At 37.5% G+C, this 26012-nt stretch overlaps 1 protein-coding gene across 4 annotated transcripts in view; it reads left to right on the forward strand.

Moving 5' to 3' along the window:
- The first annotated feature begins 321 nt into the window (after positions 1–321).
- The window catches only part of atxn1a (ataxin 1a), a 113914-nt gene continuing 88223 nt past the window's right edge, over positions 322–26012 (forward strand). For 3 of the 4 annotated variants that reach the window (XM_017307536.2, XM_008422051.3, XM_008422055.3), the window contains exon 1: positions 322–453. The gene's annotated coding sequence lies outside the window, so the exon portion shown is untranslated. Of the gene's footprint in view, positions 454–14412; positions 14467–26012 lie in introns of all 4 variants that reach the window. The other variant, XM_081612242.1, reaches the window with a different exon arrangement.

Here is a 26012-nt window from a genome sequence, read left to right on the forward strand (position 1 = left end):
AAAAGGGTTTAAGTAGAGGTCAAGCTCTTCATAGTGAGGCTAAACTGTTACATTTGCAATAAAGAATGCCGCTAAGCCTGAGTTCAATATGCAAGCACAATTGAACTATTTCTAATGACGTACGTGCTTTGACATCCCCACGCCTTATCGGTGCTGTCAGTGAACTTCTCCTGTAATTCCGCGTCTGTTTGCCCTGCTCCGAGCCCTGGATGTCATATTTTTGCATGAGTAGCTCGCAAACTGCTCCATTTGTGAATCTCTCCCACTCTCTTTCTCTTTCTCCCTGGAGGTGGGGGCAGAGAGGTATTAGCTGTGCGCCGCAGACATCATTAGGAGGGGAGACGCTTTCCACCGTCAGCGCCGGAGCGGAGCGGAGCGGAGCAGAGCAGAGCAGAGCAGGGGAGCCCTGGCAACAAGAAGACACACAAACTCAGCAGCCCGTTACACCCCACAGTAAGTCGCACAAAACTACTCACTCCGAGACGCTTTTTCCAAACTGTCACTGCTCGCTTTCTCTCTTTTGGAGCTCTGTTTGGACATAAAAATGGCTGGTAGAACTGGGTATGGGTGGCGCTGAAGCGCTCTCTACCCTTCTCTCTTTACTTCAGAGCGTTTGGAAAATGTTTACTTCGCGCTCTGACTTATTTTAACAGTCACCAAACAGTCCGGAGAAACGAGGGGAATGGGTGGGTACACTTGTCATATCGCTGCTTTGTTGCAAAGTGAGTTTTTTCACTGGACGAAAGAGGGAGCGGAGGTTTGACTGGGTAGTGACCGAGCGAGGAGCGCGTTCGCCGGTCGAGTTGATCTCGGCCAGCCGCTGCGCTTCCCTCTAACTGCGCCACTCGACCTCGGCTCGAACATGTTCTCTTTACGCTGCTTTCTAAGCGGTAAACACCGCCAGACGCTGCTGGATATTGTTGCAAACGCTTGTTTTAATACTCTTAATTTGTTGACAGGGAATGTCAAAGGCAGGAGATTTTTTTTTAACATCGTTTCACCATCGCGGAAGTGTTTCCCCTCAACACGAACTAGAACTACTCGCCAAAGTCAAGTTAAAATGCCCACTTTGTTTGTTCCGAAACACTTTACAGCGATGAAATGTGTATTTCCGCTTGCAGTTTGCACACGTTTACGGCTGCATGTGTAATATGTTACTACACGGTGTTTTACATTACCAGCTGGGTGTAAAGGACATACGGTTTGTGATTGCAGGACTACCCGTGATGTCATTCATCCGAGCTTGGACCATTATATAACGGGACTGTAGGGAAGCCTGTGATAGCAGGCTATTTTTACACTGTTTACACCTCAGAGCAGGGTAGGGCTATGCTTCAACTCACAATATGAATTTAATATGCCATCCAAATGAGGAAAAAGTGCGTGGACATTAAGGGATTGCTGCACATGTAAAGCATGCACTTTAAGGTGTTCTCTGTCTTTTATGGGCGCATGTGCAATAAACACTTTTAACTAGTGCATTGTGAACATTTTTCTCATATTCTCAGTGAGATGTCCTGCAGAGGGCTTTAATGTGCACATATTTAGTTTTAAAAAAGCCATACTCACACTTATGACATTATTAGTAAGTGTGAGTATGTAGTAAACTCTCTGAACGTACCTTTGAAATTTAATATGTCCTTGAATGTTCAACAACATGCACTTAATTGATTGTAACTTCTATTTTTTTATTTGTCCATTAATGTTATTACATCCTCCCACTATCAATATTTTACTCATTTTCAAATTTTTTCAAGGTCTTTTTTCTGTCTCTCTCCGCTAGAAATTTCTGCATGCATTCAAGAACAGTGTGTGTTAGTAATGTTCACTGCTACCCTTAATATTCAAATAAATGCCTGTTATAATTTTTTATTTTTTTGGTATATTTGTCATAGTAGTGGCCTTTTTCCCCAACAGTAATTCAAAGGAAATTGCAGACAGAAGGGTGTTGTGGGAGGTAATGCAGCAAAGGTCTTGAGGTCAGGAATCGAACCCAGAACAGCTGCATCAAACACTATAGCCTCTGTATATGGGGCAGCTCTCCCGCCACACCATGCTACGCCCCAGAAAGATGTTTTTAGGACATTTGTGTTCACTTTTGGCGCCAACTCCTTATTTTGCTTTGTAACCCAATTGATTTACAATAATTGTGTTTTGCCAAATTAGATAAAATAAGATGTCATGACAAATTAAAAACATTCTAAAATCTATTTGAGAATTACCCGCGAAAACAAATTTTAAAGAACTTTGTAGTAGATGCTAAAACTAATGGAAACCGTGTTAACTACTTTAGATTTTTTTTTTTTCATAATATGGTTGCTAATGATGTCTCAAAAATGTGAGGTGTCTTTTGGTTTAAATTTTAGTCTTTAATATTTTTCTGTGGAAAAAAAAAATCCTAGCTATAGATCATAACTCTGTCCTATAGCCATAACCGTTTTTTCCCGTCCAATTTAATTACTATTAAAGCAATCTCAGCTGTCAGTCAGAAACATGGTAGGTAGCACATGAAGAACAGAGACAAAGCCTTAATTAAGATTTACAAACAACCTTTTACAATTAAAACTAATCAAACACAAAGATAAAAAAAACAAGTTAAGACCCTTCCTAAGTGGATTAACAATTAAACAGAAACTGGAAATGTAATGTGAAGGACTAGATTGTGAAAAATCTCCATAATTTTAGTTTTGAGATGGCTATGAAATGTAATTTTTTGAAACATTTTAGAGTGACAAAACGTGTATTTAAGTAGGAACTTACTGAACTGTGCACATTAATTTTATAGATTGAACTATAGCTGCACCCCTCTAGGTAATAACAGCAAGTGGCTCATTCAAATCTTATGTTTCGTTTATCTACTGCAATGTGAAACCAAACCTTGTGAAGCGTATGCAGCATTGCACAGACTTGTTTTGGACTTTAAAGCATAAAAATGCTGTCCAGTTGTAAAATGGCGTAATTTCTGTCAATAAAACACGCCTTATTATTTATAACATTATGGCCTCTGTCACATAGATTAGATATGGTCTCTAGTTTGTTCCTGGTGCTGTCTGATTCTCTCGCTCACAACGCTGTGTAAAAGGAAACAGACGTGCGTGAAGTGCAGTGGAGGGCCATTCACATTCTTTGCTCACTTGAAATATCCTCCATTTGTTGTGGTGTTGCTTTTATTATGTTTGTGGCTTCTCTAGTTGTGTTATCAAAATGTTCATGTGGAGTTCCACATTTAGGAGCGTTCGAAAAGAAGGATTTCTTGACTTGTTTACATTCTTCGGGTCTGTGCTTTCAGCTGATTTTTTGAGATGTTTAAACTATGAACATTATGTGTATCTGTTATTAATTTCATGTACTTAATTTGGCGTAATGTGCCTGTTATGATGGCAGTGTTCTGACCAGTCATCTTTGTCTAACTATATGATTTCCATAAGCTAATATTTTTTGATAAGAATGAAAAGCCTTATGACTTAAGTTCTTATTGACAAGTTGTGTGTAACACAGAGGTGCATATACAATGAGAAATGATTACAAAACAACAACAATAAAAAAAAACAGATTTAGATAATCATAAGATGTGGAACTGAAAACATTTGGAGTTCGGTCATCTGATATGTTTTTATATTTATCAAATATCTTTAATACTAAAAATTATCTCAGTTGTGAGACTTGGTTTTGTCTTGATTCTGTGGTTCACAGGTTGAGGGACCGGTCATTAACATGCAGGGCTTCAACGCTAAAATAGTTATCAGAAATAACACGCTATTTTTATGTCAACAACTGATTTCTCTATCTACTGGAATTTGAATTAAGCTAAGAACACAGAAAGTGCTTGTGAAAAACACATGTAACAGCTGCAAAATCTACATTTTTATTTACTTAACACATAGTCTACACAACAGACTGGCGACCTGTCCAGGTGACCCCGCCTCTCACCCGGAACGTTAGCTGGAGAGGCACCAGCAACCCTCCCGACCCCACCAAGGGACAAGGGTGTTAAGAAAATGGATGGCTGGATGGATGGATGGATGGATAGTCTCTGGCAAAGATTTTCTGCTTTGCCAGATAGAAAATCTTTCTGCATTGTGTATTCTGTCATTTGCAAAGCAGATGAAAGCAACAAAACAACATAGCCCTCACTGCAGATGGCTTCTGCATCCTCCTGCGATTGTGTCCTAGTGGTAGAAACAGGCTACAGAGCGACGTAGCTGTAAGATTGTTGAGAACTTTTGTAAAATGAACAAACATGTTTGTTTTTTTTCCCCCAAAGATTGAGGACGAAGACGACGTGTAAGTTGCACATTACACAAAGGAGACTGTGATGCTGCCATGTATACAACAAGCAGGATTTATGAAATTATTGTACTCACAGAAGCATATTTTTGAATAACCTTGACATATGTAAGGTAGAGTGTTGGAGGCAACAACTAGCGAGGTCTAGGTGAATTAGTTTTATGTCTGCTGTCCTGCAGAAGTTTGACAAAAGTTAAGTCCATCTGTCAGGCTAGCGTTGACAGCTCGTAGATGGAAGTCTGGAAGTTTATGAGGTTATTGATTTTGTGGTGTCTATGCTTTCACAGGCCAGGTTGTTAGAACTATAGCTAAGAGAAAAATAGCCAGGAGTGGAGTGTTTACCAGGAATGTCCAAAGTGTGGCATGGGAACAATTTGTGGTCCTCTGAATTATTATTTTTTCTTTTGTACACCCCTCCACCAGAGTTCTTGAGAGCCGTGTCAGCACAAGCAATTGGTATAGATTAATCATTTTTAAATTTTATGTAGAGCAACATTTTCACAGATGAATAAAGTTTTTTGCGTCATCAGCTGTGAACTGGGCCAGAGAGAGAGACATGCTGTATTTCTAAAAAGGTACTTTCAGTTTCTGACAGGTGTTGCTTTTGTTGGGCAGCAGTTGGAATTCATACATTTTGTTTTTGCTCTATTGAGGAACAAAATGTTTATTTCTGAGGTTCGCTTTGTCAGGTGAACAAGATGTGAAAGACCCAACTGAACTTTTCTATTGTGTGACCGTACCACTGTGATCCAGGCGTGCTGTGCCACCCACCCACACACACACACACACGCACACACACAATCTGCATCCACCCTAGCCTTTGATTCCAGCCGCCACTCACTTTCAAATGGTAATGAGAGGCAATTAGAAGCCAATGTGTCCTAATCACAAGCCATTTAACCGAGCTTGGCTCATTTGTCAGAGCCCTGTGCGCACATGGAGCCCCACAGACAAACACACATGAGCACGTTCGTCTTGTAGATCTTGCCAAACGAGGGGGAAATTGTGTGTTTCTGTGTATGTGAGTGAGATTTCCAGGTAATGATCGGGTGGAGATTTCACAGCTGAATGAGCGAGTGACGGAAATGGCTCTTCGTGTGCAAGTACAGGGAGGACGGATGACGGGTGGGAGGGCCTCACTGATTGACCAGGGCAGCGAAACAACAGGTGTCAGTGGCTGAATGTAGAGGAAGGAGTGGGACAATTCTTCATCTTGACATTTATTTAGAATCTTAAGAGGCACTGTGCACGTGGGTGCTAACGAATTGACATCAATTTATTTATATAGTGCCAATTTACAACAGATGTCTTCTCAAGGCACATTACAAGGAACACATGTCCAATTTGTATCCAGTTAGATTCCAATTTTGTCCACATTGAGTCCAGATTAACCCAGTAAATCTTATATTCAAATTCTACTGCATTTACATGCAGTAAATGCAGTAGAATCTTGTATATAATTTATGTCACTGTCACAGTTAGACCAGATTATAATACTCTGCTAGGTTTTCTTAGTTGAAAATTTTGTCAAGAAATCTCAAACCAACAAAACAAACAACACACATGTACGACTGTACCATAAATCCAGATTTATGGTACAGTTTGATGGAGATAATCATTTAGATTTACAGAGATATACTGATCCGAATTTGTTGACCAATGTCAGGTTCTAAACCCCTACTCTGAAGAATAAGTTAAATTCAATAAATTAGAATGTGACAATATAATTCAGCAAATTCACTAAGTGAGAAACGTGGGTTGCATTTTCAGATCTCTATTTCAGTTGATCATGATGATTTTCTGCTTACAGTTAAAGACATAACATTGATTACAACGTCATGTCAGACCAATAAAAACAAACATCTGTCCTACAGAAATGTGGTCTTTGTAAAATTCATGCTTACCACCTGCTGGAGGTTGTTATTTCCAAAATGTAATTTTTATCTGACAATCGAGCCTCATCAAACCGCATATTCTAATCTACTGAATGTAACTCTACATCCTTAGATTAAATCTATGATTCCCAAAATCCTGCCAGCTTTTACAAACCCAGCATTATCCACGACAGACGGAGGTTAATAGCCAAAGAGTAAAATACAGAAACTTTGTTTTACTCCATTTAGCCATCTTTTTATTTTTTTAACGTACAACACTCTTGGAGCCTGAATAAACTACATTAAAAAACGAAAAAAAAAAAAACTCTAACAAGATTTCAAACTTAAGAATTTAAAAGGTTTCATTTTCTAGATTTAAATATTCTTTTCTAATAGTATCATTTCCTGCTATTCTACTCCTTGAAGAGTAACAGAAGTAAAACATCTAATATTTTTTCTTAAATCTTTTTTTATTTCATACATGTTCCTTTTCTTAAATTGTAAATAGGTATTGTTGTATCTCACGGTATCTCACGGTATCTCATGGTATTAAAGTACCACATTTGATGTATAACTAAATAGGGTAACCTAAGCCAGTCTAATCATAAGCTTGATCAAAAACGAAAGTTTTAACCGTAAACTTTGAAGTAGACAGGGTGTCTGCCTCACAAGCACAAACTGGGTTCCACCAGAGAGGAGCTTGAGGGCTGAACGACTGTCCTCCCAGTCTATTTCTAGAAATCCTAGGAACCACCAGTAATCCTGCAGTCCTAGGATAGTCCTCTTTAGTCAAACTCTAGTCTGTTTGTCTAGAAAGTCCGGCTTGTTTGGGAACATGTGACTGTGCTGGACTCTAATGCAGACCAAAAAAGCGAACTCTGGTCCACCAAAGTGCTGGTGAAGTGATGCGATCTTTTACATAAAATTGAATGTTGCGGGGTATTTGACGATAACTAATTGCAGTAGTTTAATGCTTAAGAAATAAATTGAGGTTATTTGTTTTACTCTGAGATATGGTGTTTCTAATTTTGGCAGAATAGCTTTTTTTGTGGTATGAAAATGACTAATTTTCACCCTTTTTATTTTGAAATTTGTCTTGTACTTAACATAAATCAAACATATGAAGAGGAGTGTTTTGGCAAGATGCAATTCCCAGCTTTAGTTAGTGCCGTTGTTTTCTATCCTGTCACACTATGACACATAAATGTCATGTTTGATAGTACTGAAAATGTGTCACTCCTGCTTCTGCATTCACACCTGAGCTGCTGTCACAGCTCTACCCCTGGTTGAAGTAAGAGGAAGGAAGAGATTGGTGTTGAATGGAAACAGAGTGATGTAACAAATGTGTTGGGAAGCATAAGGCAGAGGGAGAGGAGTAAAAAAAAAAGAAAAAAGAAAAAGAATATTCAAAATACAGAGAAAGAGCTTATGTGGGGAGTAAGAGAGAAACACTTACTTGCATGATTAAAAAAAGAGCATGTGAGAAAAATGTTGGTTAAAAATGTGCGGAGCAGTGGGTGGGGATGGAGGCAGATCAAGAGATTGAGCTGTCTCGTTGAACCACGCGGTGTGCTCAGACCTTTTCAGCTTTTCCTTTCATCCTCCCCTATTCACGAGTGCACTGAGTACACATGCTTGCACACAAGAGAAGGGACACACTCACGCTGTGTGCTGCCTTTAAAGGGGATCAATGAGAGCTTTTTGTATTTTGTTAAAGAACATTCTGTTGTGTTTTATCATGTTTTTTATATTGCTTAGTGTACCGTCCTGAATTTTGATGAAATGTAGCAAAAGGTACTTTACTATAAGAATTTAAGAAATGCACAAGATGTCATTTCTATGAGCGTGGTAGAAAAGAAAAATCAATGTTTGCAGCTTATGTATCACTCTTATTTTTCCACACTTTGGAGTATTTGCTGATAAGTGTGTGTGTGTGTGCATTACGCTGCATGGGCTTAAGTTATATAAATACTTATGAAATGGGTATGTATTCTGTGACTGTCCCAGCATCACCAACCTGCACACTGGTGTTATACTGTTGGGTCGATAAACTGCTTCATGGCTCAATAACCATGTGAAAAAGAGAAGTCTGGACTTTGCTCAGCCAAGTGTAGCCTTTGGCTTTGTAATGGCTGCTTGTCTTTCCTACTTGATATGCAGTTGTCTATATGCCTGGGAAGTCACTGTTAGAAGCTGAATTTGGCTGAAGTCCAGGGAATATAATGCCTCAACAGTGACAGCGACCTTCTCTACGCCTTACCTCTCCAAGTCCTGTCTGATTTGTTTTGTCTGCAAAAGAGTTGAATGGCGGATAAAGTTGATCTTTGATTTTTAGTGATTTATGCAACGATGGTGGTGGCTGTATTGCCTCAGAGCCGGTGAGTAAGGTTGTAAGAGAGGTGGGCTGTTTGTCTTTAGTGTTTATCATCGACAACAGTGATTCCCAAACCTGGCCCCCAAGTATCCCTACCCTGCATGTTTTTAGATGTGTTTCTGTTCCAGCACATCTGATTCAGTTTGTTGCATGACCTCCTCTGCAGCCACCAAATGCAACAGAAGCCTGTTCATTACCCTTTCATTTAAGTCAGGTTTTTAGAAGGAAGGATAGACATCTAAAACATGCAGGACGGGGGTATTGAGGAACCACTAATGTAGAGAAAATGACCACAATAAACCATGTCAGACTAGCTGATAAAACTATGCGACTTTGGAAACTGCGTAAGACTTTAAATTAAAAATAACTATGTTTGTTTTTCATGGTACTTTGATTCCACTTGTTGGAAGCGAGTAAAACCCTCAGAGCCTCAGCTTCAAAGTGGGTGTGTGGGCATCAACAATGACTTATGTTTGAGCCAGAAGGATATGCATTGAAGGAGAGGAATTTCAAAAACAGGAAAATGACCAGTGATAGAAACAATCCCTGGAATACCAAAAACCCACCCTTCACCAGTGTTGTTCTTGGCTATAAACATTCCTTTCCATTACTACTGTTTACTCCTTAGGATGTTGATTTCAACACATGGTGACTTAACCAGGGTAATCGCCTTCCAGATCTCATTTCATTGATCCTTCTGATGTGGCATCTATTTTGTGCCACAGACTCCAATCTATTTCGGGGCCTACTCTTTTACTTGCAATTCAAAGGAATGTAATAAAAAAGATCCACTATAGTCAGGGTAAATAGTTCAGCACATGGAGACGGGTTCGGGCAAGTCGATGCAACCAGAACCAACATTATTCAGGCCAGCGTCTCCAAGGCTGAAATATTCCTTCTCCGACATACCTGTGGTGTGGTCTGAACAGGACAAGGAGAAGGATGCAAGGCTGGATTGCTGAGGATTTTCAAGTCAGTCATTCTGTCTCTGTATGGATTTCTATTTGGCCTGTACTTGTGGCTTGGCCCATTCAGAATCCTTACTGGATGGCTGACCAGACGGCTGTAGATCAACCTCATTTGGCTGGATGCTTTGTTGTAGTAGAAAGTTAGCTGTCAAGCTTTCGGGAGACATTTCTGTCTGTCTGGCCTTTCTGCTGAATATGCAGCGAACCCACAGCATTTAAGCATCAGGATTTGGCTGGGAAAGTCAGAGAGCTGTGATCAAACACAGATCTAAATTTAAAAACTAGCAAATGAGGATGTTCATTGACAGCCTAGGATTTCAAGGAAAATTGATTGTTATTACATTATTAGAGTCTAGTCGGACTGCATTTCTTTACGGAATGTAACCAAAATGGGTTTTATAACTCCAACAGCCTGTCACTGGGAACTAAAATGTGTCTTTTGTGTGTGACACACACTGCCTCCAATACCAGTATTCTGTATCCTTCCAGAGATCCTATTTGAATTTGAATGCTTGGCATTTTTATGCGTAATCTGACAAAGAATGTAGATTTAGTTTTATTTTTGCCAACTTTTATATCTGTAAAAATGCATTTGAAGCATGCCAGTCCTGGGGTTTTAGCTACTGCTAAAATAGATGAGATTCTTGTTACGAGGCTCTTTGTGGCCTTCTGTGACTGGAAACCTCTACTACAACACACCTTAAAATAATTTAATTCATATATGTTCCTCATTATGGAATATTTTATTATTATTTTTTTAAGAAATTCAAAGTAGTTTTGCACTTCCAAACGTGCATCTTTTGATAGATATTTTTCGCATTTGGCGCAATAGAAAGTCATGAAATGTGTTCATGCACATTTATTTAATGTTAAAATATTCAAACATGACAAATGGACAAAACAATGTAGCCAAAGTTTCCATCATCATTAACCAGAAATGTTTGGTTCAACTTTTTAGCCAATGTAAACATCTGTCTGCAGGGGCTTGCCCAGGGGAAATACCTTCAGTGGGAGAAGAAAGTTGACCTAATAGGAAATTACTGGGCATCCTCTGCAGATCAAAATAGCTCTGCTCTTTCTACATTCCCTAACCTTAATTGCTCTTATGCAAAGTTTCTGACTTCCCAGATGTCAGATCTCTATCAGCCATAGCAAGTATTTTCTACCTGGGTTTGGAATATCATCACAGAGGGAAACAGGAATTTTATCTTGACGCACTAAGAGGTTCCACTATTTTGATAAGGAAACCAAAAAGGAAACAGCTACAAGAATGCCACAAACACGCACATCCATATATGTAAAAGGCATCTCCTTTGGTTTACAAGTCCAGTAGGAAATGGTTGATATGAATCTTAATTGTTTTTCTCTTGCGTTCATTTAAGGAATTGTTATAAACAAGTAGTTGAATTGCGTGTAGAGAAAATGATGTACAAGTTATTTTCCCTTTTAAATGTGATGTCATAATGTGATTTTTTTTTGTTGTGATGTTTTTAGAAATGATCAATGGCCTTGCAGGCATACTAACCAGACTTGACCTCAGGTGTTACCTGTTTAATTTTTTTGTGCTTTCCATAATTTTTCTAAAGCATCTTTTGCACTGTGTTAAGAAATAATCCTTGGAAAGTTGCTGCTGTCATACTAACTAAAAAAACAGGCTGGTGCCACATTACTGTGCTTTAAAGCTAACAGGTTTAGCTGGAGCAGCCTATTTGTCACACACTCATTTTTCCATTTTGATGGAATTAAACTTTGCTAATGCAACCCAGTGTTGTAAAATATTGTATGCATTCAATCTTAGTAGTTTGGCTTAAGAGTTTCATCTGGGGAATTTTGTGTCAGGAAGCTTTGAAGGCAACTGAAAGCGGTTATTCATTCTGTCTTTCAAACGCTGCGACTGTGGTTCAGTTACTGGTAATACTTTCTGTTCCAAAACAGCTGAAATATCTGTCATACCATAAATTCAGTTTCAAATCCTTTTTAAATGTGAAACTACAGAAATAGCATAGATAGCATCAACCTGTTGCTTCATGCTGCCGATCAGCTGACTGAAAGCAGGTAACCATATCCCATTGCTTAGAAAACAAATGAATCATGACTCAAATACTTATTTTTCCACACTGTATCAGGGTACACCATGCAACAAACCTTAATACTTTTTTATTTTAGATTTTTATATTATAAGAATCTCATACTATCTCAGTACTTCTCTCAGTCTGTAATAAAAGACAGCAGGACTGACTGAATAAACATTGGAACATGAGATAAGAGATGCAATTTGAGAAGAATAAGAGGGGTTGAACAAACAAAAATTAGATGTATTTCGCTGAAATCTCACAGGATAAACATTGAAACTCTTCAGACTAGACTGAAGTGCTTTCTGATTATTCTATCCTGTTTCTAACTAAACTCATGAAGAGAAGAAAAGGTTCATAATGAGAAATGAGGAGGTGAATGAGTTGAAAATAAGGTGCTGTTTAGAAAATGGGTGGGAGGATGTGGCTGAAGTTTTTGGGGAATGGATGAGATCAATTTTGTTAAATAGTTTAAGCAGCTATAGGAAATCTTTCCATTTGATTAGAGTCTGTGTTAAAACAGCTCCATCCACAAACCTTAAAAGTTAGGTGTGCATTTTGGTCTTTCAGGTAGGTCTTGTTGTTTGTATGTAAATAAAAGATTTGAGGAATGAAAAAAAAAAGCTAAGGGTCAAATGTTTGTGCTCATATGTTTGCAGAAACACGTACACTATTCTATGTAACTTGTACCACTGATTATTAAGATGGCTTTCTATTTGCTTGACCAGAAATGCACAGACCAGGGTTTTTCCAGCACATACTGACTTCCAGATTTCTTGACTTTCAGACCTGGAAGTTTTCATGAGTCATATTATTCAGAATCCAGAATATTAAAGACAGAAAATGTGCTTTATGTTCTTTGGTAAAAATGATGTGTCCCATTAAAATGTTGAATGAACTGAAAATTCCTGTTAAGGATTAAAAATGCTTATAATCCTTTACAGATTATAAGCATTTATGAAAAACTGTAGTGGAACTTCTCAGTATTATGTGGTTTTCGGCCACATGTGCCATTTTAGCAGAATCAAGCAACTATGTTAACTTCAGTTGTCATAAAAATGCTATGTATATCAGATATGACTTAAATACAACTTGACTTTGCAATTTAACTCATTGAAATTGCGCCTTGTCTCTTTAAAAACTCATGCTCTTTCTGAAACTCTGCATTCAGGAAGTCATCACAACATGGCTCTTCTAGTAACCCTTAGTAACATTTTTACCAGTGTTGAACTGAGAAGTGGCTGGCAAAATGAGGTCAGTGGGATGGTGGCGAGGGAGGGCTGCTCTGTGACGACTGGGAAACTGCAGCTCCGAGGAAGGAGGAGCTGCGTCTCGAAGGTGGTGCTAGATCCACCAGACAGTTTGCACAGCTGAACGGTTGCCACGGGAGATTAAAAGATTTCTTAAACATGCATAAAGGAATCTAGGCAACACTCCAGATATGTTTTTGATGAAGGAATAACATTCTAAAGTCAATTTAACATAATACAATTACCCCTTTAATAAAGAGTAACATAATATAATTGTGAATCGGATCTCTTTACAGGTAATGGTAGACGGGCACATCAGGGTGGTTTCCTCCAGAGGAAACCAAACAGCGGAACTTTCTGAGGTTTATTTGTGAAACGGCAGCCTCCATAAAATTCCCCCTGTACAAAGTGACCATTAAACACAAAAACTAGAACTAAGTTGATTTGTCAAGCTTTTAAAGCTGATATGTTTGCACTGAAAAAAAAAATCTCTCAGAAAGTGAGTAAGAGCTATTTTAAGCTAAAGCCAGATTTCAACCGGATTCTCCTGCCCATGATTCAGCTCCGTTTTCACAACAGCTTCTCATTATTTGCATCACACACATGTAATGTCTCACAATAATGGCTTTGGATACCCAAGTAACTGTACAGCATCGCATGTGCTGTCCATGAGCTCGAGGCATGCGGCACTGGATATGGCTGTGTATTTATGATTGGAAGTAGCACCGGTTACTAAGGCTACAAAGTTTTTATCTGCAGATGCTGTCATGTGCTGTGGTTATTACTGCTGACTGCTTGTGTTTACATTCGGTTGTCTGGGTGACGTCAATATATTGACAGTTGTGCAAATACAGACTTCAGGAACACTAAAAGGCTTATATACTCAGTAAAAGTCCTGCAGCCTTGTCTTGACCCTGAATGTTTCTCAGAAAATGACAATTATTGATGAGATTAGTATTGAAGAAAGGTGAGTAGAATTACAGGTACTGACATTGATGTTGCACATGTACAAGTACAACTCCTATCTGGTGACCTGCAACTAATGTAGGCTTTATCAAAATGATCTGCCCACTAGCTGCATTTCATAACAGCTTCTCCTAAAAAGGTATAGTTTGTAACTTTGCATAATTTCTTTTCTGTTTATTTTTTGATAGTTATGTGGAAATAGAAGCATCCGTTTTCCACACAATCATCGATCTAAAACTGGAAATACCCACAAGTTCAAGGATTCCTTGTTGCGAAATTCCTCCCGTAGTTCCCAAATCACAACGTCCCCCGTTCCCCTGCGTGTGATCTAATTTCGAGAAACATTGCAAAAGGCTGCTAAGAATCTGCTGCTGGATTTGTAGGTTTCTGTTTGAACCCTCTCTCCCTCAGCACATGATTATGGCCGAATAATACAAATACTACACAGTCCTCCGTGCTGGGGTTTTGGGAAAAAAGAGATTTGTGAGATTTATGATGTTGTTGTTTACTTCTAATCTTTTAAAACCCAGGCACAGTTTCATAATGCCTCGTAAGGACCATAAGCTTGTGCTATTTTACTCATTTATATGTTTTTGTTGTTGTTTTTTTTCTTCCTGGAAGCCCCATGTGGCGGAAAAGACCTGATTTGACAAAATGCTGTTCGGATAGCATAAGGTATTTGTATTTTTTCTTTCCTATTAGTTCAAACTACTTCATATCAGAGGGTTGTAAAAAGATGAATACCTCCATGGACTTTTTCACATTTCGTCAATTTACAATCACACATTTCAGGATTTTTTTTTTTTTACTGGGATATTATGGGATAGACCAGACTGTTTTGCTATCTACATTTTGTAATAAAAAAAATACCATGTAATTTTAACTAGACCCCCTTTGTCAACTCTTTGTGGAGTCATTTCAGTGCAATTGAATATCAAGTTATTTTGCCATATATGCCTGATTTCTACGTCCATATTTCCTTGGAACATGTCTCAAGCTTAGATTCTCAGCTCACAACTTTAACTGGATCATTTTCACACATGAATATGCTTTTATTTAAACCACTGAAGCTGTTGTGTCATATTTGAGGACATTGTCTTGCTTGGAGGTGAACCCCAGGGCCAGCCCCAAGTATTTTCCAGCCTCTAGCAGGTTTTCTTCCAGCAATGCTTTTGTATTAGGACTAATTAAGCTTTTTAAATCTTCACTGCTTTATCTCCCTGTTTCTTTTCAAGAAAAGCATCATGATGCTGCCACTTCCATGTGTCACTGTATGTCTACAGTGACAACCAGCAGTGTTGGCTTTCTTCCACACTCAAGAGTTTTTCCTATTTAACACTTCTTATGGCCATCTTTCAATAATAGCTTCTTTGTTGTGATTTTCTGAACCATTACTTTAAAGGACAACCATTAAACTAATGGTTGTACTTTGATCATATCGGCTTAGGTGGACAGCCTTTTCTCCAATTTAAAATGATGACTTAAACATTTCTCTCTATAGATGTTCAAAGCATAGAATATTTTTTACAACCTAAGCCTGTTTTAAGCTTCTCTACAATTTTCTCATCCTTGTTGTTTTACAGAACAACTGGATTTATCCTGGGAGAAAATTATACCCAAGTTAATGCTATGTAGAGATTAGGTAACTTCAGAGTAACGGTGACTTAATAAATGTACAAATTTTCCTTCCTCTTCATGTTACTCATCAGTACTCTTTTAATCTCATAAATCCTAATGAAATACATTAAAGTTTGTGGTTATAAGGGGACAAAATATGAACAACTTTGAAGGGATTATTATGTTTAGAAGGAACAATGTGTGCACGGATATCTCACAAAATTAATCATTTGGAAAATCTTGCAAATCCAGAATACTTCTAGTAGATCTGCCTTTTCTTTGGGATGAAAGCTGTGATGAGTCATGAGAAAAATCTCTGCTTGATTTTTGATATTTGTGCATGACTCAGATTTAACTTAATCTGCCTAAATATTTTAATGTCTGATCTTCCTTTATGTAACATTTGAGTAGGACCTAGACCTACAAAGTTGTGCTAAAAATGCTTCTTTTAGTCATTGAAATGATAAAATAGTAATTTTAAGGTTTTATTTAACAGTATGTATGGTGAATCATGAACTACTTGAAGCTTTTACAGAATTTGCAGCTGCTGTTTTTTATGAACGGTGTATAGGTCATAAGTCAAATGCCCTAACAAAATCTCATAAAAACGTGATGTAGTCATGCTTATAACATTTATCTCACACTAATGTCCATTCTATCTTTCAGTTAATGTATGCAGCCTTTTGTGAATGTGTTTTAACAGCAGTCCAAGTAATATCAGTTCAGGTTTCATGAAGCACTTTAATTCCCTTGGGTGTTCTTTAGTCATTGTTCCCTTAGGTCAAATCGAACCAGTTTTTAGTAGAATATTGCATAAAACACATAAAGACACGTAGATAGTCTTTTTTTATTACAGACAAGGCTGCAATAGAAATGATTATGTCCACTTTTCTTTGTAATCTGCAACCTTAAGATGACCAGAAGGAAAAAAAGTCATCATTGCTCCTTGTGCTTATATTCTTCTTCTTCTTCTTCTTGCTCCATTACTTCTTGCTCCATTACTCAGCTATTTGCTAGATGCTATGCAGGTTGTTGGCCTGCACTTTTGTGCATGTTCCCACGCGCACTTGGTAGTCTAAGATCTGATTGGGTGTGACAATGCATCTGTGTGTGTGTGTGTGTGTTGAGTCAGGCTGGGTTAAAAGAAGTTGCACCATTTTCAGAGAGCAACAACTGTGCGCCTGCCCCACTTTCAGTCCTTTAATCATGTATAGGCACTTGGGGCACTCCTGTGTGCATCTGTGTGTGTGCACAGAACTCATGTTGAGCGTTAGAAAGGGCTCTGGTACAGTATATGTCAGAAGGGAATGCACTCAGAACTCCCTGACCTTAGATTACCCTTTGCGTGTATATTTGTGTCAGTGCTCACTTATGCATGCATCTTTTTTCAACATTACCAGTCACTGCAGAATTAGCGCCCTCATTTAGAGTTCTTGCAGCAGCTTTGTTTAAAATTTGGTATTTACTTTCTGTATTGCCTGTTCAAATGTTATGGATATATCCTAAGGCAGAATTTAAAGCAATCAATAAAAAAAAGACTTTATGTCCTTTTTTTAGGGATATATGCCTTTTTTAAACCAAGATTGCCCTGCTTAATTCCCAAGACGGTTTGAATATCTCTGGATCGCAGCAAGTTAGAAAAATCTTACTAACCAAGTTTGGAAGAAAAACCCTGGTACTATTGCACTCTTATTAGTTGCTAAGTCTATTTTTCCCTGCTGCTCACCTGCTCAACCACAGCATTGTGATCAACTGTGCAATGTTCACTAACAATCAGCAGAATTTTGCGATATATGTGGGCGGTTTCTGCACCTCCAACATCAGTTTCACCTTCAGTGTAAACAAGAAAAAAGCATCGGTAGTTTCATCAGTTTAGCAACTGATGAGGGATACAGATGACAGAAGCTCCATTAAATCCAAAATCAGTTTTCTTTCACTGATCTCTGTGAGCTAGCCACACCAACCCCAGATTTACACTCCAGGCGTCTTCTCTCCGGTCCTGTGCAAGCAGGGTAAATTAGGTGTAAGGCGCTGTCATTCATTAGTTGTGCTTTGACTGAAGTAAAATTACGTCATAAACCTTACAAACCAATGCTTGTTGCACCACTTATTTCTGCTACAGTGGACATCTAAAAACTCAGAAATACACTGTTCTCCATGCTGAGAGGGATTGTTCAATGGGAGTCCAGCAGATACCATTTTCTGTGTAATTGGCAAGGAGGAAGACGGAGTTTTTTTGAGGGTTATTGCTTAAATAATTTCAAATGTTTTAGTGCTGGATGTAGTATTTGGATATTTTTGTATAGGTAGCAGATTTTCATTCTTAGACTTGAATACTAAGAAAGTGGAAATGTCTTCCCTCCCATCTTCCTTGCCTGACATTCCTGCCAATCACAGGAGGGAATGTTACCCTTCAGTTCATCTCATCACCACTTACACTCACTATAGGGGCTTTTCTTTCTTTTTGCTGGATTTCATGCAGTTTAAAAAGCACCTTTGCTGAATGTTCTTAAACAAACAGTTGACAGCTGTGCGCGGTGATGGCTGAGCGTTTCTCCTCCAGAACAGGTAGATGTCTCTCTGCCTTCATGTTTGTCTGACAGACAGCAGTAGCTGTTGCAGCACAGGTGTGTGAGCTGTGTGCATGGATGCTGTGATGTTGTTGGGACTGTTGAGCTGTACTATGGACTGTGGAAGTGATATGAAGGTGGAATACAGCGTTACTTAACTGAATTTAGCATCAACCTTCAATTCAAATCCAACCTAAATTATTGACTTGATAAGTTTTTATGTCTGTTGTGGCCTAAAGGATTGGTATTCCTTACTGTTAAAACAATTATTCTTTCATTTTTTGTGTGTTCTGTGCTTCATTTGATTAAAAAATAGCAGATTTTGAATTCTAACCAAATCCAGACTTATAATTAAGAAAGCTGCTTTATTTCTAGATTTACCTCCTGACTTCATGTTTTGTCATTTTGCATTTTTTGGATATCAATTTCATTCAAAAAACTCTTTAGAAGCAGGTTTTTACATGTCTTCAAGTTGAGGAATTTCAACTTTGTGGACATTAACTATTTTTTTTGTCATGATTTAATATTTGATTTTGTTACCAGTTTTTTTTTATTATTATTATTTTTGCATTTACCTCTGTTATATTTTACAAGTTTAATACAGACTTTTGTAATGTTTAGTTTACCTTATTAAATGTCTAATCATTTTGAAATGGTATTCCATGAAGCATATAATAATAATAATAATAATAATAATAATAATAATAATAATAATAATAATAATAATAATAATAATAATAGTGGCATTTTATCCAACCTCCTCAGTTTTTGACAGCAGCTGCTCCAAGAAAATGCAGCAATCAAAGTTTATCATAACAGTTGCATTGTTACATTTGTTTTCAGGGCTTCAAAGTGAACAAAGTTTATGCAGATTTGCTTTTAATTAAATACGGCTAGTACCAATTAATGGTAACTTTATTGGGGGTGGAGGTAGTCTCCGTAGAACAGCCTCTACTCTAAGGAATCATCTTGCTCAAGATTAAATCGATCATTTGTCAAGTTGCTTTCACTCTAGAAGAAAGGACTATCACGTAATGTTCAAGATGTTGATCTTTAGTGTATTAAATCTCTGAAACAGAGTTGAGTTTTTACCTTGAGGCAGGTGTGTGTGGCTCCTGCTGTGTCTTCGGCCTGTTGCGTGATGGTGTAAGTCACTATGGAATGTTAACAGCGTTGCAGGGTGTGGCCTCACGGTGCGAGCAGCTCTGACCTTCCGACCTTACTTATATAACTGATGCCAGATTTTTCTTCTTCTTTTTAACAGTAGAAGAGAAACAACATTTTATAGTGTCATGTGGCTGACAGGGCTTGGCGCTGACATAACCTGCAGTCACCAGGAGCATCTAAGGTTCTGTTTCAGTAAATGATTTCCATATTAAAGCTTGGAAATGTATCTGTTTGTTTTTCAGATCATAAGCTGCCAGAATGAACTTTCTTAAAGGTGCATAATGCGAGAACTTATACATACTTTACCACATTTTGCAACTTTTTTAATTTTATGTGATAGACCAACATGTATTGAAGAAAACACAGAAGATTTAGAACATATAGAAGAAGATGCTGTGATCTGATAAGAAGAAAACAAATTTTTTTGCCTTCACACAGCTGATTTCTGCAACAAAAAAAGAAGCAAAGTATCAACCTATGTGAAGTGAATAGGAATGCATGTCACACTTCTTTAAGATTTAAATACTCATCCTATACCTTTCGTATCAGATCCTGTGAACTACTCTATTTTATAAAATCTCTATAATGTACTTTGGAGTTTGTGCTGGCAAAGTATCAGCTCTTTTGGTGAAGGTTAAACTAAGATAATGAAACATTATTTGGGTTAAGGGCAGTGCAAAAAGTTGGAAGTGAGCCACGTTCTGACACACTCTCACACACCCCCCCACACACACACACCCCCACGCACGCACACACACATGCATGCGTGCACACACACCCATAATCTATGCACTCATTCCTTCTTGTTCCTCTTGTCTCAGTGTTCTTTGTCCTCTCTTGGACACTCTGAGGGACAGCTGGTGGGGCGGTGTGAGCCCCTGTACTTTCCATGTGTGCGTGCATGTGCATCCTAATGTGTGCCATTATGTATCTCAGGTGTGTCAGGGAGGGGGCATACAGTGGTCTGGCCAAGTGTTCGTGCATCAGTGTGGATCTTTGGATGCGAGCACCTGTGCCGCCAGCAGGAAGCTGTCACAATCACTGTTCTTCCTGACGTATGTTGGTGACTTCCTGGGGCCCCACTGTGAACCCCGTAATAACTTTTAACTTTTAAAACTTGATTCACTCCTGTTGACTTGACTGCTTGGTACATGACAAATGAACAGGAATATTTGTAGAGGGCGTTACTATTTTTACGTAACCTTTTTACACACACACACATACACACGCACTCTGTCTGTGTTAGAGAGGTTGCTTGTGAAGAACACACAAGCAACCTCACACGAGCAACATGTCACTTCTGTTTTACACAGTGGACACAATTGTAAGTTTTAATTAATTTGTAATAAACTATTTTTTTAAAACTATTTTAGAATAAAAAATTTAATTTATAGGAACATATAGAAAAGGAATTTATAAAATTAAGTAATACAAAAGGGAAAAAAAAGAAAAATATAGAACAAGTATAATTTAAAAAATTATCAAAAATGGGCTTTTTCTTGAATTAAACAGTTGTTCTTGGCATTATGAAATTGCAAGTCAAACAAGCATCCAAATGTTGGACATTTAGTGCTGTTTTGCACAACAAACCTTCATTGCATGAAATACACCTGTAATTTGTGACTTGTGTCTATTGACCAATTGCTTCACATTCCTGATCCAAGATAAGGCTCAATTTTCTTTTTCTGGAACAGACCACATCAACATTTCTAGTGATTTCAGCAAAGTTTCTGTCTGCAGTCAGTCAGCTTTCACTTCCTTAAAGCAGCTAAGCCTTCAGAAACCATTTTCTTGAAATTATTACAGATAACGAAAAAGTATAAGTTGACTAGTCTTTCAATGCATTTTGAGATCTATGAGGGAGACTGACGTTCCCAAAGAGTTGCATATGGGTTCTTATGAATCCCACTGTTGCAAAGCTGCATTTCCATAAGGCAAGATGTCAATAATGTTACCAACCTGTGGAAGCTGCTGCTATTCGGTCATATTTCCTGTGATGCAGGACTGTCAATTTTTTAATAAAAAAAAAAAAATCTAATAATTTATGTTTTTACTTCAGAATTCTTTTTATTATTCTTCACAACCTGTGGTAAAACAATGTATTAAAAGAAGCTTAAAAACGGACGACCTTCAATTTGAGTTCATTTGTTCAATGGAGAAAAAAAAAGACTTTTAAACAAAGGTTGATGCTTCAGTTAGTGTCTCTGCCACAAATTTATAGTTGAAGCATTTTGCGTTGCTCATACTTTGTCATATTGATCAGTGAGTCAATTTTTTTTTTTTAGTAATTCATGACTTCTTGTGTGCTGCGAGGTATTTATTAGGGTAAACGAGAAGATGAGTACTGTAGAAGTGTTTATTTTCATAAGTCAGGAAAAGGCCACTTTTCCTGACTTATGGAAAAGTCAGGATAAGTCAGGAATGTGTTTTCACACATTTCACAAGAAACACATTTTCTTGTGACAACACAAGAAAATGTGTTGTCACATTTTCTTGACAACACACATTCTCAAGAAAATGTGTGTTGTAATTAAAACCAAAAATAAATTCCAAGCATTGTGCGCAAAGCAAATGCAAAATGGCTTTTTGTGCATAAGGGTAAAACATTTTTTAAGAAAGCTTTAAGTGTGAATGGTTTTAAACAGTGTTTCTCTGAGATTTTGTATAAGGGTTTGTGCTTGTGTGGTCCTTCTCTCAACCCGTTTGCCTTATTTTGATGTTGGTCTCTTCAGAAGGTGATCAAAGCTGGGCTCTACGTGACTCTGTGCCCCCTCTACCAATCAGGGACATCGGAGGAATGCAAAGCTACATGGAAACATGTGAGCTCATCTTTAATAGTAGTAAACGTCTCCAAGAGTCATTCAAACACACATTTCTTCTGGGGTATAAGCAGAAATGTACAAATGTGAAAAATTAAGAGGGTATAATGTTATTGTCTCTCCTTCAACACTCATGGTTTTAGTAGTGTTTCAGCAGGTCTTACTCATCTGTTTTAGGCCTCATTGCCTTTTAAGCAACATTTCTATGAAAGATTTTTGGCTTTATTCCTTGATAAACACATGTATATGTGCAGCTGTGCAATTTATTTGGGGCTTTTGGATGAAGTATATGTGGTTTTGGTGAACTTTTCTATTTTTTGCACATTTTGCTTGCATAGTTTTCTTCTCCTTTTGGAAAAGGCATGTTCGACTCTAGAAACAGCTCTGCTTTAAAAATAAAACTAAAACCTGCTCAGCTGTTGTAAAACCATGATCCATCTCCAGGTCGTGTATTTTTTGTTTTTTTTAAGTACCTCAGTCAAAAATGCTCTGGAGACTCAAATGATTGGCTAAAAACAGCAGCGTGGGAGACAGCTATTCATTCTTTATTTGAGGTGCGTGGAGGCAGCCGCTTTCCAGGCGAAATGCAAATGTGCTTCCTGATGGTATCATGAAAGCCTGGACTGTTTATAAAAAGGCCATCTATTTTCATAAACTTTCATTTTGGATGTAGAAAAGCTCTGCCAGGGAATGAGATGGCTTGTTGCTATGTTCTTGTTCATTCACTTCAGCTTATCAGTGGATTTTACGAAGCGTTAATCAGTTTTTAATTTGAGGTTTATGGGGATTGAATTAGTTTTTAATGTATTCCTTTAGGCTAAGGGGTCATATTCTTATTAGCATTATTGTGAGCGTAGTATGACCTTAATATTTATGAAAAATTTAATGATTACAACAGGGCTCATACAGTGTGTAGTTAGTACTGTGAAAATCTAGACTATTAATATTGCGGTATCTGAAAGTTTTTAGAAGTTCTGCAATTTATTGATAGATTAGTTGTGTGATTTCTGGCACTCTTGAATGCAGTAGGTACATCATTGTAGTTCTGCACCTTTCCAATAGTATCTTTTCTCTTTTTTTTGTTTTAAATGTTATTTTTTAAATCATTTTTGCTTTTTGCCTAATTACTGGGCATGAAGTACTTGCCACTGAAGTGAAATTGTACTCCATAAATCACACTTGAAAAAAATATTAAATAACTACTACTGAAATGACCTTTGTTCTTTGTAACTGTAGTGAAAAATCAACTATCTCAATCATGAAAAAAGGCATATTATTGCTTTATTAAAATGGTGTTTTTCTGCAATACGGGAAGTTATGTTTTAGAGCCAGTCTTAAGTATCAAACAAAAATAAATTCCACTCATCCTGTTTGTTGTGTTTTCCACTTAGATGAGTGTAAGCATATAGGTTTTAGGTCAATTAAATACATCTTTTACTGTGTTTTTTCAGTTTTTTATTTATCCTCCACCAGAACAAAACATTTTCTGTTACACATAGGGTTTATTTTTTATTTTATCAATGTTAACTTTATTTATTGACCAATGAACTACACGGTGAAGATAGTAAAAATAATTGGTAACACTTTATTTGATGGGGGTGAATAAGACTGTCATGACACTTTTATGTTCATGACATAACACATGTCATGAACATGAATAAGCCTTCATGAATATTTATGACTATTGTCATAAAGTGTCATTTGATAAATTATGACACTTTTAATACAAAGTTGACATTATTCAAAATGTCTTTGTTATGACAACTTGACATTAACCAAGAAATCATTGCTGTTTAAACTTTAGCTTTAACAACATAAAGCTACCCAATTTTTAAAGTGCAATTTAAAGTGCTGATATAACAAATTTATATATATCATAGAGCTTTTAAATCCATGGGTATGTTGCCAGTTTGCTAGGTCTCCACCTTTTTGAATTGTTCTCCAGCTGCCTTGTGTTCGCCTCCCTTTTTTTCTTTTTTCTTTTTACTGGTGTCTTAATTTTAATCATGGAAATAATGTTAAAACAGCTAGATTTTATTTATTTATGTCATTTCTGTGTGTGTGTGTGAATGGATGAAAGACTGAATATAGCGTGAAACACTTCGAAGTCACCTGGACTAGATAAAGCGCTGTACAAGTACAGACCATTTACCATTCATAATCAACCTCTTAGTTAAGTCAGCAGTGAATATTTTCATCTCTTCATGTTCTAACAGTGCAGTCAGAGCAGTCCAAGAGCTTCAGGGTATTTTCCTCTTGATTGTCTCCCGCTGCAAAGGGCCTAAAAGACAGAAACTATAGAGCTGCTTTCACAGTAAACATCTGCAACTTTCTCCCTTGACAGACAGTAAGTCTCTCATGATGTCTCAATCCTGTTCTTGCTGACAAAATACATTTACGTCTTAATCTGTCTCTCAAGACTAGTCCACCTTACTTTGGTCGAGTTGTGTCAGCACTTCATTGATTATTCAGCTGTAAAGCTCGTGGTTCTATGTGGTTGAAGTGGTGTTTCAGTGCATATACCGTTTCACTGTTAGTGGGTACATGTCTGCAATTTTTAGCTGGAAAAAACTTCCAACAGGTACACTGAAGCCTGTTTAGGCAGCTTTTGTGAGCACTATACTTTGACCTGCAGGGACAGTGTCGAGAGCAAATGAGTGAGTTGCATAACGCAGGTCATGTTTCTTTCAGTGTCACATTGTATAGGTGCCTCTCCCTCTCTCTTTTCTGCTCCCATAGTTTTACACAGTCACATTCAGTTCAGTTGCACAGACTGCAATAAAACCTAAAACAATCATCCTGATTATTTTACACTGTTCAGAGATATAAAATACTCATTGGTTGTTGCGTCGGATCTTTACGAGTTAATGCTTTCTAAAATCAGTTGAGATTGTAAATCTCAATAGAATTCAGCCGTTTGCAGTAGCAACAATACAGTCTAGACTCCCTCTTTTACCTCTGTGCTTCACTTTTTCCTTGAAAAGCAGCTGTTAAGAAATGCATTGAAAAGGATTGTATGCTTTTTTTTCTGGCTCTATCTGTGCAACTATTTCTAGATTACATAATTTATATTGCAGCCTTGAGACGATTTTCTTCTATTGCGTACATTTTTCAACTTTTCTACTATAAAATGAATGAACTGTCTTTTCCATTCAAAAAAGTACAAATCAGATACATAAGATGTCTAGTTAAGGAGCGTGGAGAGTCCTCCATGCTCCCTGGGGTTCAGAACGTCTGGAATATTCTTGCTCCAAGGCAATGACGGCAACGACTGCTTCATCACACATCCCCTGATGTTAGAACAGCGTGATAAAATCAGTTACATGTAGGGCTGCATGATTTTAGAAAGAAAAAAACCCCAACAAAATAACATTGTCAGATTCCGTGAATACAATTTAATTTAAGACCACACGTTCCGATCTCATCTTCCTTCTATCATAATGATCACAGCCAGAGTTGCGAATTATATTGAACCACAGTCCTCTCTACAATGCCAGTGTTTGATGAAATGTAATTTTAGTGACTAGAATGCTGAAATTTGTCACAGTTGGGGGCATTTTGTATTTGAAAAGGAAGTAACGCAAAATGTGGGATTGTCACAGTCAATATATGATAAACAATAATATTGCTCCTTAGCATCACATTCACTATCACATTAACTCTTTGTTTCTAAGGGTTGTACTCATTGGTCAACTGTAGAATATCACAGTCACATTCTTTTGAATTGATGTTGATACAACATCAATTCATTTTACGTGGCAGTTACAATTATGCTTGATTTTTGCATCTGTAATGTTAAAAATATTGAAATGTTAGAAGTACAGATTGAAATATGTAGAACTAACTCTTTAGCAGGACAATATAAATTAAATATGTTTTCTTCAGGTGGAGCTTCAGCCGTCATGGAGCAGATTAGCCACAAGCTAGAAATGAGTCAGTCTGACTTTTCTATTTAATACGTATTTTCAGTTATATTTTAGGTTTGACCTTCCTAATCACATTTTTAAAAACATTTCTGTACTTTTAACACATACAGTGTGAACTCATT

The sequence above is a fragment of the Poecilia reticulata genome, chromosome 11 (genome assembly GCF_904066995.2).
Source record: "Poecilia reticulata chromosome 11, P_reticulata-male-v2, whole genome shotgun sequence".
Taxonomy (NCBI): Eukaryota; Metazoa; Chordata; class Actinopteri; order Cyprinodontiformes; family Poeciliidae; genus Poecilia; species Poecilia reticulata.